Source organism: Oryx dammah, unplaced genomic scaffold (genome assembly GCF_014754425.2).
Source record: "Oryx dammah isolate SB20612 unplaced genomic scaffold, SCBI_Odam_1.1 HiC_scaffold_23, whole genome shotgun sequence".
Classification (NCBI taxonomy): Eukaryota; Metazoa; Chordata; class Mammalia; order Artiodactyla; family Bovidae; genus Oryx; species Oryx dammah.
This window is the reverse complement of record NW_024070207.1, coordinates 129322830-129334960: the sequence shown is the minus strand read 5'-3', so window position 1 is coordinate 129334960 and position 12131 is coordinate 129322830.

The window sequence follows — 12131 nt, the reverse complement described above, 5'->3', positions numbered from 1 at the left end:
CCAGGCAGCTCTAGTGGTAAAGAACCCACCTGCCAATGCAGGTAGATGTCAGAGACGTGGGTCTGATCCCCGGGTTGTGAAGGTCCCTTGGAGGAGGGAATGGGAACCTGCTCCGGTCTTCTTGCCTGGAGAATCCCATGAACAGAGGAGCCTGGAGGGCTCCAGTCCACGGGGTTGCAAAGAGTCAGATGCAACTCAGCAAGTAAACAACAACAGTCCCTCAGTCGTGTCCGATGCTTTGTGACCCCGTGGACTGGAGCCCACCAGGCTCCTCTGTCCCTGGGATTCTCCAGACAGTAATGCTGGAGTGGGTTGCCATTTCCTCCTCCAGGGGGTCTTCCTCACCAAGTGATCAAATCTGGGTCTTCCGCATTGGCAGGCAGATTTTATTTTATTTTATTTTATTTTTTTACTGTCTTAACCATGACAGAGAAAATTTAAACACAGACCAGGAAGAACTGCATACTTCAAAGCAATGTCTCCCAGAGCCCAATTTTTAGTACATGGCATATGGACTCACCATATGCGAGGTACATCCAAGAGTAACAGTTTGCGGCGGGGAAGAACTGACCCTTAGAAAAATGATTCAATACAAGGTTAGTCCAAATTACACACATGGACTCCTATGACTCAAGTCAACTCCCAGTTGCAAGAAGAAACACGTGGTCTTCCTGGTTCTTTTTTTTTTTTAACCCCCCAAACACTCATTTCATTCAGGAATGTAAAATAAGCAATAAAAATTTATTTTTAAATGGAAGGGTTTACAGAATTGTATTGGTTTTTGCAAAATGTCAACATGAATCAGCCATAGGTATACACATGTCCCTTCCCTCTCGAACCTCCTTCCCACCTGCCTCCCCATCCAGCAAGCAACATCTTAATCCAAATATTTTCTAATCACTTGAGGTATAGAAAAACTACCAGAGCAGAGAGATAACAGGAAAATATTTAAAAGTGGAAAAACATGACTTGAACTGAAATAATCCTTAGAGCAGGGTGAGATTAAACGATTCTGAAGGTAATTCACATCTTTGAGAATTGAAACATTAAGGGTCTACAGGGTTAAGTAATGTCAGAAGGAAATTGTCTAAGGTCACTTAAATTCCTAGAGCAATAGAAATTGTTGAATCTTTCGAGTCTGAGAATACATGAAAAGATGAGATTAAAGAAGTAAGTCAAATCCCCATAATTATACCATTCCCCAAAGACCAGCTTCTGCAATAATACTAAGTGAATACCAACACACAAGTGCGTCTAGTCAAAGCTATGGTTTTCCAGTAGTCATGTATGGATGTGAGAGTTGGACCATAAAGAAGGCTGAGCACTGAAGAACTGATGCTTTTGAACTGCAATGTTGGAGAAGACTCTTGAGAGTCCCTTGGACTGCAAGGAGATCCAACCAGTCCATCCTAAAGGAGATCAGTCCTGAATATTCATTGGAAGGACTGATGCTGAAGCTGAAGCTCCAATCCTTTGGCCACCTGATGCGAAGAGCTGACTCCTTGGAAAAGACCCTGATGCTGGGAAAGATTGAAGGCAGGAGGAGAAGGGGATGACAGAGGATGAGATGGTTGGATGGCATCACTGACTGGATGGACATGAGTTTGAGCAAGCTCCAGGAGATAGTGAAGAACAGGGAGGCCTGGCTTGGCAGTCCATGGGGTTGCAAAGAGTCGGACACGACTTAGTGACTAAACAACAATCACAATAGCAAGACAAAGTCTACTCTAAGTGTATGTATTGTATTAATTTAATGTATGTAGCCTGCATTTCTGGAGCCACTGAGCACATCTGTTTGCACGTATATATTTATATATGTGTTCCGTTCAGTTCAGTTCAGTCGCTCAGTATGTATATAGAAATGCAATTACTTGCTCAGTCTCGTCCTGTTGGGACCTAACAAATGCCATGATGGGCTTCAGGGACTAAGGTAGGACTCACGGGAAAAGCTGAATCATTGCCCAGTGAGGTCATCCCCGCAGAGGCCAGGACTTGTCTGATCAGCATACTCCCCGAACCTGGTTTGAGTTTATCAGGACGTAAAAGACATCCCCCTGCAGCCAATAGCCAATTAGTAAATATCAGGAAATTCCTGCAGCCAATTAGCCCTTGCCAACTCTCTGTCTTTGTTCTAAACCTATAAGTACTGCTGTAAATCTGGGCTCAGGGCTCTTGCTCCACTCCACTGCGTTGGATGTGGCGGGAGCCCTAGCTCGAGCTGGAATTAAAACCCCTTCATGCTTTTGCATTGCTGTGGATGTCTTATTCTCTCAGTTTTGGGGACTCGGACTCTGGGCATAACAGTCCAACTCTTTGTAACCCCAAGGACGAGTGGTAAAGAATCCGCCTGTCACTGCAAGAGACATAAGAGATGTGAGTTTGGTCCCTGGAGAAGGCAATGACAACCCACTCCAGCATCCTTGCCTGGAGATCCCATGTACAGGTGAGCCTGGCGGGCTATGGTCCATATGGCCGCAGAGAGTTGGACAGGATTGAGTGACTAATGCACACCCGTATACTCAATTTGAAATGGGAAATTATGCATTCTACAATATAATTTGGACTTCCCTATAGCTCAGATGGTGAAGAATCTACCTGCCATGCAGGAGATCTGGGTTTGATCCTTGGGTCAGGAAGATCCCCTGGAGAAGGAAACGGCAACACTCTGTAGTACTCTTGCCTGGAGAATCCCACAGACAGGGGAGCCTGGTGGGCTACTCTCCATGGGGTCAAAAAGAGTCAGACACAACTAAGTGACTCACACACACACACAAGACCCAGAGAGATGTTATGGGGAGGGAGGCGGGAGGGGGGTTCATGTTTGGGAACGCATGTACACCTGTGGTGGATTCATGTCAATGCATGGCAAAACAAATACAGTATTGTAAAGTAAAATAAAGTAAAAAATAAAAATAAAAAAAAAATTAAAAAAATAAAAACATACTATGCCAGTACTAAAGTCATAAGTAAGGTTTTCAAATTTTTAAAAAAGTTGATATATATAATTATTGCTATATTTGAAAATTTTGATATATATGTAATTTGCTATATATATACAATTTCAAAATTTTTCAAAAATGTGCTATATATAATCATGACTGTACTATGAGGATATATCATTATGACTGATTCGTGTTGTTGTTTGGCAGAAGCAAACAGCATTGTAAAGCAATTTTCCAATTATAAAATAAAATTCTAAAAAAAGGAAAAAAACAAACAAAAAATCAGCTTGTGTTTTAAAATGTGAGCTTTGTTACCTCAATAAGCATTTATTTACAGAACATGTACAAACCGTGGGTGGAACAGTGTGAAATTAAATTCCAATGAGGGTTTACCAGTTGTATCATATCCATCCTGAATTATATACAACAGTGGAGAAACACAAGAGTCATATAATCCTAGTTTGGTTTCCTCTAAGATTTTCTGTTGCTTAAAGAAAAGGATACCTTTCTTTGAAAGCCGATACACTTTTCTTTTGTAAAAAATAAATATTTAACTGGAGTATAGCTACTTTACAATATTGTGAATGCTCTCGCCACACATCCACATGAATCGGCTGGCCACAGGTATACATATGCGCCCCCCCCCCCCGCAAACTGAAGCCCCCTTTCCACATCCCTCCCCACCCCAGCCCTCCAGGTAGCCCCAGAGCACCAGCGCTGGGTGACCTGCTTCACGCCTCATTCTTGCACTGGTCATCTAGTCCACATACCGTAATAGACATGCTTCAGTGCGATTCTCTCAAACCTTCCCACCCTTGCCTTCTCCCACCGAGTCCAGCTGGACCTCGAGCCTATTCTATAGAGCCAAGTAAGTCAGAAAGGCAATGGCACCCCACTCCAGTACTCTTGCTTGGAGAATCCCATGGATGGAGGAGCCTGGTGGGCTGCAGTCCATGGGGTCGCTAAGAGTTGGGCATGGCTGAGCGACTTCACTTTCACTTTTCACTTTCATGCATGGGAGAAGGAAATGGCAACCCACTCCAGTGCTCTTGCCTGGAGAATCCCAGGGACGGGGGAGCCTGGTGGGCTGCCATCTATCGGGTCGCACAGAGTCGGACACAACTGAAGCAACTTAGCAGCAGCAAGTCAGAAAGAGGGCACACAGCCTATATTAATGCATATATAGGGAATCTATAAGGATGGTCCAAGGACCCTACCTCCAGGGTAGCAAAGGAGACAAAGATGTAAACAGCACACTTCTTCCCTAATCTCTCCCACACCTCAGCCCAGGTAAACCCAGAAACTTGGCGTGTTGCAAAATCATTTCACGTGTCAACAGGGTTTTCCGCTAAATGTGTTAACCATTTTCTTTTCCCGTTCAATGAAAGCAATAGCTTTTCTATAGTGTTTTTCTTTGAACACACAGTTTTATTTTCCATTTTTTTTGAAGATGAAATGGGGATTCTTGAATACCGTTGTGAGGAGCACAAAGGCAATGTGTACCGAAAACCTGTTCCACGGCTCGTAGGGTTAAAGCAGGTAATTTCAATTTTTCCAAACTCACATGAAGAACTGGTGTGAATTTGGGAGAAAAAAATAGTATTAAAAAAACAAAAACAGACGTACTCTGAATGCTTTCAGTGGGTATAGCAAGTGATAGGAAAGAAGGGAAAACTTTAAATGGTGAACGATAAGGAATTTTGCACATCCGGTTTGCCGTGCCGTAGCTACGTCATAGAGTGGCATGAATCTGTTCAACTGATGCATAATCCAGACAAAACAGTTTTTGTTTTTAAGATAAAGCAGTTAAAATCAGGATAGGTACTGATTTGGGCAAAAAGTAGACTGGTATGTAAAACATGCCGAGCCTTCCCTGGTGGTATAGTAGTTTTGACTTTAGGCTCCTAATGCAGGGAACATGGGTTAGGTAAGGGAACAAAATTCTGCACGCTGCAGAGCGTGGCTAGAGAGTTAACACATAATAAAGACGTTGAGTAAAACAGCCTGGCTCATATATAAATGGCTTTGTTTAAAAAAAGATGCCAGGTGAATTCACAGATGTGTCAGTAATTTTTTCTTTTTTTTTTTTTGGATTGAGGCCACATTGGGATTCTGAGGCTATCTATCTCAATTGTTCCTAATTCTGTAAAAACCCACAGTCTCTGGTTTAAGCCTCTGCTCACATTCATTCAGACTTGCATGTCTCCTGTTGGGGCTACCTCATTTCTGTTTTCACCTCTCCCCTTTTTTGTTCATTGTTGTTTACTTGACAAGTCATGCCCGACTCTCTGCAAACTCGTGGATTGTAGCCCACCAGGCTTCTCTGTCCATGAGATTCTCCAGGCAAGAGTACCAGAGTGGGTTGCCATGCCCACCTCCAGGGGATCTTCCTGACACAGGATTGAACCCGGGTCTCCTGCACTGATAGGCGAGTTCTTAACCATTGAGCCACCAGGGACCCTTACGAATACATTTAACATCGTTTTCCTTTCAGATGTACAACATATCAATTCTATATTTGTGTGTACTAAAAAATCATTTGTGTATATTGCTACAGCAACAGCACTCTGAATTTATATTACACCTGTCAGCACAGTTAGTTACAATTAAGTCTAGATAAGGACACAATGTTACCAGTGGGTTTTTTTTTTTTTTCCTGTAATGAGAATGTTTAAGGTCTCCTTTCTTCAGTTCAGTTCAGTTGCTCAGTCGTGTCCGACTCTTTGCGACCCCATGAATTGCAGCACGCCAGGCCTCCCTGTCCATCACCAACTCCCAGAGTTCACTCAGACTCACGTCCATCCAGTGGGTGATGCCGTCCAGCCATCTATCTCATCCTCTGTCGTCCCCTTCTCCTCCTGCCCCCAATCCCTCCCAGCATCAGAGTCTTTTCCAATGAGTCAACTCTTCGCATCTCGTTTCTTAGAAACTTTCAAATCTGCAATGCAGAATTCAAAATAAGTTTACTAACAAAACGGACATAATGGGGCAGAATATGTACCTTGTTAAATTACACTTTTTTTCAGAGGGATAAATTGGGAGATTGGAATTGAGACATATGCTCTGCTTTATATGAAACAGGAACAGCTAAGTGATAAGATGGAGTCTCTTGGATTGCAAGGAGATCCAACCAGTCCATCCTAAAGTCTAAGGTTTTTCCAGTGGTCATGTATGGATGTGAGAGTTGGAGTGTGAAGAAAGGTGAACGCCAAAGAATTGATGCTTTTGAACTGTGGTGTTGGAGAAGACTCTCAAGAGTCCCTTGGACTGCAAGGAGATCCAACCAGTCCATCCTAAAGGAGGTCAGTCCTGAATATTCATTCGAAGGACTGATGTTGAAGCTGAAACTCCAATACTTAGGCCACCTGGTTCAAAGAACTGACTCATTGGAAAAGACCCTGATGCTGGGAAAGATTGAGGGCAGGAGGAGAAGGGGACGACAGAGGATGAGCTGGTTGGATGGCATCACTGACTCGATGGACATGAGTTTGAGCAAGCTCTGGGAGTTGGCGATGGACAGGGAGGTCTGGCGTGCTGCAGTTCATGGGGTCGCAAAGAGTGAGAGGCAACTGAGCAACAGTAACAATGAAAAGATTACTTTCCAAGATAATTCCTGCTCAATACATATTTATTTATTTTTTTAATACATATTTAACTCTGCTTCAGACAAGAATATTTTACTAACTCAGAATCAGGAATAGCCATGAGAATTTTAAGGTCTGTTCCTTAAGCAAAAGCAGGAGGGAACATAAGTTTTGAGTGGTATTAGTTGTTTTACTGGTAATGGTGATAATGAAGAAACTAAAGTGACCCAGGTGAATTTTCACATTCTGCTGCCAATATTTCAGGGCAATAGTCATAAAAAATGTGTGTGATCATGACCGAAACTACTTTTCACCTCCACACTTTATAGTGGGTGCCACTGTACATTCATAATTTTACAAAATGGATCCATTTATGCTACAGAGTCCAAAGCCAATCTTTTCTAAAGCATTTTATTTCGCTCTGTAGGAATCCCCTGAATTATTACATTTTAGGAATTGGTGAGGTCTGAATGCTCCCACACAATATAGAAACTGCGTCTACAAATTGCCTGTTCCCCTTTGATGGGTTCGCCCCGCGAGTTAGGAATGTTGCATTTCACCTGAGCTATTTATCCAGAGTTATTGAAAAAGGATAAAAAAAATAAAAAGAAAAATGGTTCTCGACAAAGATGTTTCCTTAATCAGATTTATTTCAACACGATGGGCCACGTTTCTACCGTTGTGATTCACTACTGCCCATATTTTAAGAAATCAAATAAGCATAAGTCAATCAGGTTGTTTTTTTTTTTTTTTTTTTAAAAAAAAACAGTTCCAAAAATTCAGAAGAGAGGAGCATACAAATTAAGGCATTAAAGATGGTCTTGGAAAAGCATATTCAGTGTGTCATGAATTTATCAATTTTTCAGGATGAATGAAAGTTTCTCAAAGGCCTTTGGCCACGAGAGACTAGCTGTTTAATTTCAGAGTTTGCACGTCCTCCCAACTAATCACACTGCCTTTGTCATCATACAAGATAGGTGGTTTTTTTTTTTTTTTTGTAGTTTTATTTACCAAGCTCCTGGAAAAGGAAATGTCAACCCACTCCAGTATTCTTGCCTGGAGTAATCCCATGGCTGGAGGAGCCTGGCGGGCTACAGTCCACGGGGTCGCAAAGAGTCGGACTCGACTGAGCGACTTCACGTCACTTCACGTCACTTCACTTTACCAAGCTGTGCTTTTATAGAAGAATTTTCTCCCAGGCATTGATGGAAATGTTCTTCAGTGCTTCCATGAAAGTCTGCAGCATCTGCTATTTGCATTGACGTTTATTTTCACCTGTAATATAATTAATTCACTTCATAGTTCCTTACTTGCTAAGTCATTCTAAGACTCTCTGTGACCCCATGGAGTGTAGCCCGCCAGGCTCCTCCACCCATGGGATTCTCCAGGCAAGAATACTGGAGTGGGTTGACATTTCCTCCTCCAAGGGATCTTGCTGGTCCAGGGAAGGAACCCATGTCTCCTGCATGGGCAGCTGGGTTCTTTGCTACTAGCGCCAACTGGAAAGTCCTTATCTGTATGGATGGACACATAGATAATGATCATTTCATCAAATTAAGTCCAACCAGGAATTTATCTTTTTCCCACCTGAGTGGCAGCATTTCCCATCTCGGTAGCAGTATTTGCTATCCTTATGGTTCTTTCTGCTTTAATACCCCCAATTTTTTGGTCCATATATACATATGTATTAACTTTCCTTCTTGTTTCCGCTGTTTTAGGAGTCCTGGAATTGTCAGAAGAGTAGCTGTGCATTAAATGCTCTGTGAAGACTGAAAGAAACAAAAAGATGTGCCAGTGTTTCTTGTACTTTATAGTTTCTGTGTTTTTTCTTGGACATTAAAAAAAAAAAAAGTTTTTGGCCAAGTCAGGAGGCATATGGAAGCTTAGCTCCTGGATCACAGACAGACCTCTGCTCCCTGCATTGGAAGGCAGAGTCTCAACCCCTGGACCACCGGGTAAGTCCCTCCCCTTGGACATTTTTGTTACGAGCGTCCTCCTCCAACATACAGTCCAGCTGGGGGAAATCTTTGGAGTGTTTCCTCATATCCCATCTTTTGTTTCTGCCTAGATTCAAATGGGGGCTTCCCAGGTATCTCGCTTGTAAAGAATCTGCCTGCCAGTGCAGGAGACTTCAGTTCAATCACTGCACTGGGAAGAACCCCTGGAGCAGGCGATGGCACCCCACTCCAGCACTCTCGCCTGGAAAATCCCATGGACAGAGGAGCCTGGTGGGCTGCAGTCCATGGGGTCGCTAAGAGTCGGACATGACTGAGTGACTTCACTTTCACTTTTCATTTTCAAGCATTGGAGAAGGAAATGGCAGCCCACTCCAGGGTTCTTGCCTGGAGAATCCCAGGGACGGGGGAGCCTGGCGGGCTGCCGTCTCTGGGGTTGCACAGAGTCGGACACGACTGAAGCGACTTAGCAGCAGCAGCAGCAGAAGAAATAACACTCCCATGGACAGAGGAGTCACGTGGGACAGAGGAGGCATGGAGGGTCCCAAAGAGTTGGACACAACTGAACAAATAACACTCACATTTTTCATTCTTGTTTTCTTTAAAACTGTAGATATAACATATTTACTGTAGGCTGATGTGAGGGACATTTTCTTGCCTTACGGATCATTCTGTCTTGTCTTTATTCCTGTAACTTTAATGACTTGTGACTTTAATTATTCTTGTGACTTTAATCTTTGAATTTCTGAAGGTATTTCTATAAAATATATCTGACCATAATTCAGATTAACTTTTACATAACACAACCCGAGTTTGGTTACAGCTTCATATTAATACATTTACAATTCATATTCTAATTTAAAAATAATAGAGCAGAAGAACAAATTTATATTCCTAATTGGCAAGGTCGCTGCATATATTAGCACAGATGGAACCATAATTATTTCTGAAATTACTCTAACAACTAATTTTCTCTTCAAAAGTCTAATGAACTTTTTTTATCCAAAATAGCTTATTGGACTCACTGTCCTATGATTTACATTTTTTTCCTTGTTAGCAATAATTTCATCTCAGCCCTAATGATCTTAGAGGCGGAGGTATTTCTGAGATCTAAATTGTGTCTGTTCAAACTTGCATTTCAGTTCCAGCTTACCCAACTGCCTTATCATCTTATGTTCTTAATCTCTACCACAGTTCTTACTTTTTAGCTATCAGGAGATAAACACATAGATGGGTAATAACTTGTATTTCTTTTTCATTATATGATTTCTTTGGCTTTGGGCTACGATTAAAATCTGGTGTCTGGGAATTCCCTGGCGGCACAGCGGATAGGAATCTGTGTTCCAATGCAGGAGACATGGGTTTGATCCCCCATCCAGGAAGATTCCACAGGAAGCAGAGCAGTTAAGCCCATGAGCCACAACTTCTTGAGCATACACAGCCCAACGAGAAGTAGCCCCTGCTCTCCACAGCTAGAGAAAGCCCTCACACAGCAATGAAGACCCAGTGCAAGCAAAAATTAAATACATAATTTTTTTAAAAAGATGTTTAAATTAAATATCTGTTATTTCGATTTGTTTGGGATCAGATGTCTTTACGACGCAGTTGTTAAAATGCAGCTTGTTTAAAGATATTTATTATAATACAAGGATTTCCCTGGTGGCTAAGTCAGTAAAGAATCTGCCTACAATTCAGGAGACCGGGGTTTGATCTCTGGTTTGGGAAGATCCCCTGGAGAAGGAAATGGCAACCTACTCCATTATTCTTGCCTGGAGAATCCCAGAGACAGAGGAGCCTGGCAGGCTACAGTCTATGGGGTCACAGAGAGTCAGACAGGACTGAGCGACTAACACGCACACACACACACACATTATAACACAGACACTACGCACAGACACACACACATTATAACACAGACATACACACACACATACATTATAACACAGACGCTACGATGAGCAGTGAGGTAAAATGTTTTCCTTGAGAGCTGACTATTTAAAAGCATTCTTTATTTCTGCAATGTCTTTCTTTTTTTTGTAAAGAGGAATGTCCTCCTCCACATCAGTGAGAGATTTGAATTTCATCACCAATGTGCATTTTCTCCTAAGTCCCTAGGATCCGCTTCTGTTAGAATTCTGTTCATATTTCTGTTAGTGGAAATGCGACTCTATTAAAGAACTAACTACGACCTCCTGTCCAGCACAGGGAACTCTGCTCAATACTCTGTAATGACCTGATTGTCACCAGGGGGAAGGATGGGGGAAGGGATAGTCAGGGAGTCTGGGATGGACATGGACACACTGCTGTATTTAACATGGAGAACCAGCAAGGACCTGCTGGGCAGCACAGGGAACTCTGCTCCATGTCACACGGCAGCCTGGATGGGAGGGGAGTTTGGGGGAGAACAGATACATCCATATCGATGGCTGAGTCTCTTCACTGTTCACTTGAAACTATCCCACCAATGCTAACTGGCTAGACTTCAACACAACATAAAAAGTTAAGAAAAAACCCTGGCCAACTTTAGCAGGCGTGGTGTTATGATGGGCAAGGATATTCCTTCAGCCCCTGTGTCTTACCTAAGTTCTGCACACCAGCCAGAATAAACTCTTGACACCTATGATGTGTGTGGAGGCCCAAGAAGGACTTTCTCCTGATATCCAAGACCATCAGAGAATTGCCAAAGGTATTCCCTGAGAGAGAGGAACGTGACTTGGAATTTCTTGCCTTACAACCATGAGTTTGGAGCTAAGGCTGAAGAAAGTCGTGAGGTGTCTAGTTTGTGTGAGCTGAGCTGTGTGGCTGAGAGTAAAGAATTTCCAGTGGGTTGTTCCTATGTTTCTCCTAAGGATATGTCTCTTTGTTAATGCGGGTGATGAAGGTCCCTTATGACACCTGCCTTTAGCTCTCAAAAGCAAAGATCAGTATGTCATTGATTATAGATCAAAATAGTGTTTGTTTATATATACTTCCTTTGCAGTCCAGAAGTCAGGACTTTGCCTTTCAATGCAGAGTTCAATGGGGGTTCAATCTGAGGTCAGGGAGCTAAGATCCTGCATGTATCAAGGACAAAAAAACAAAACGTAGGAAACAGAAGCAATACTCAACAGTAATAAATTCAATAAAGACTTAAAAAAAAATGATCCAGATCAAAAAAATCTTATCTTCTCTGATTGCCTTAACTAGGACTTCCAACAAGGAAACTATAAACAAGATGAAAAAACAACCCTCAGATGGTGGGACAAAATAATATCAAATGAAACAATTGGCAAAGGATTCATTTGCAAAAAATACAAGCAGCTCATGCAACGCAGTACCAGAAAAACAGACAACCCAGTCAAAATCTGGGCAAAAGGACTAAACAGACATTTTCTCCAAAGAAGAGTTGCAGATGGCTAACAGACAGGAAAAAATGTTCAACATCGCTCATTATTAGAGAAATGTAAATCACAGCTACAATGAAATACCAACTCACGGCACTCAGGACGTCCGTCATCAAAAAGTCTACCAGCCATAAATGCCGGAGAAGGGGTGGAGAAAAGGGAACCCTCTTACACCGTTGGTAGAAATGTAAAGTGATACAGTTGCCGGGAGAACAGTATGGATGTTTCTTAAAGAAAAAAGACACAGACAAGGAATAACAGTACTAT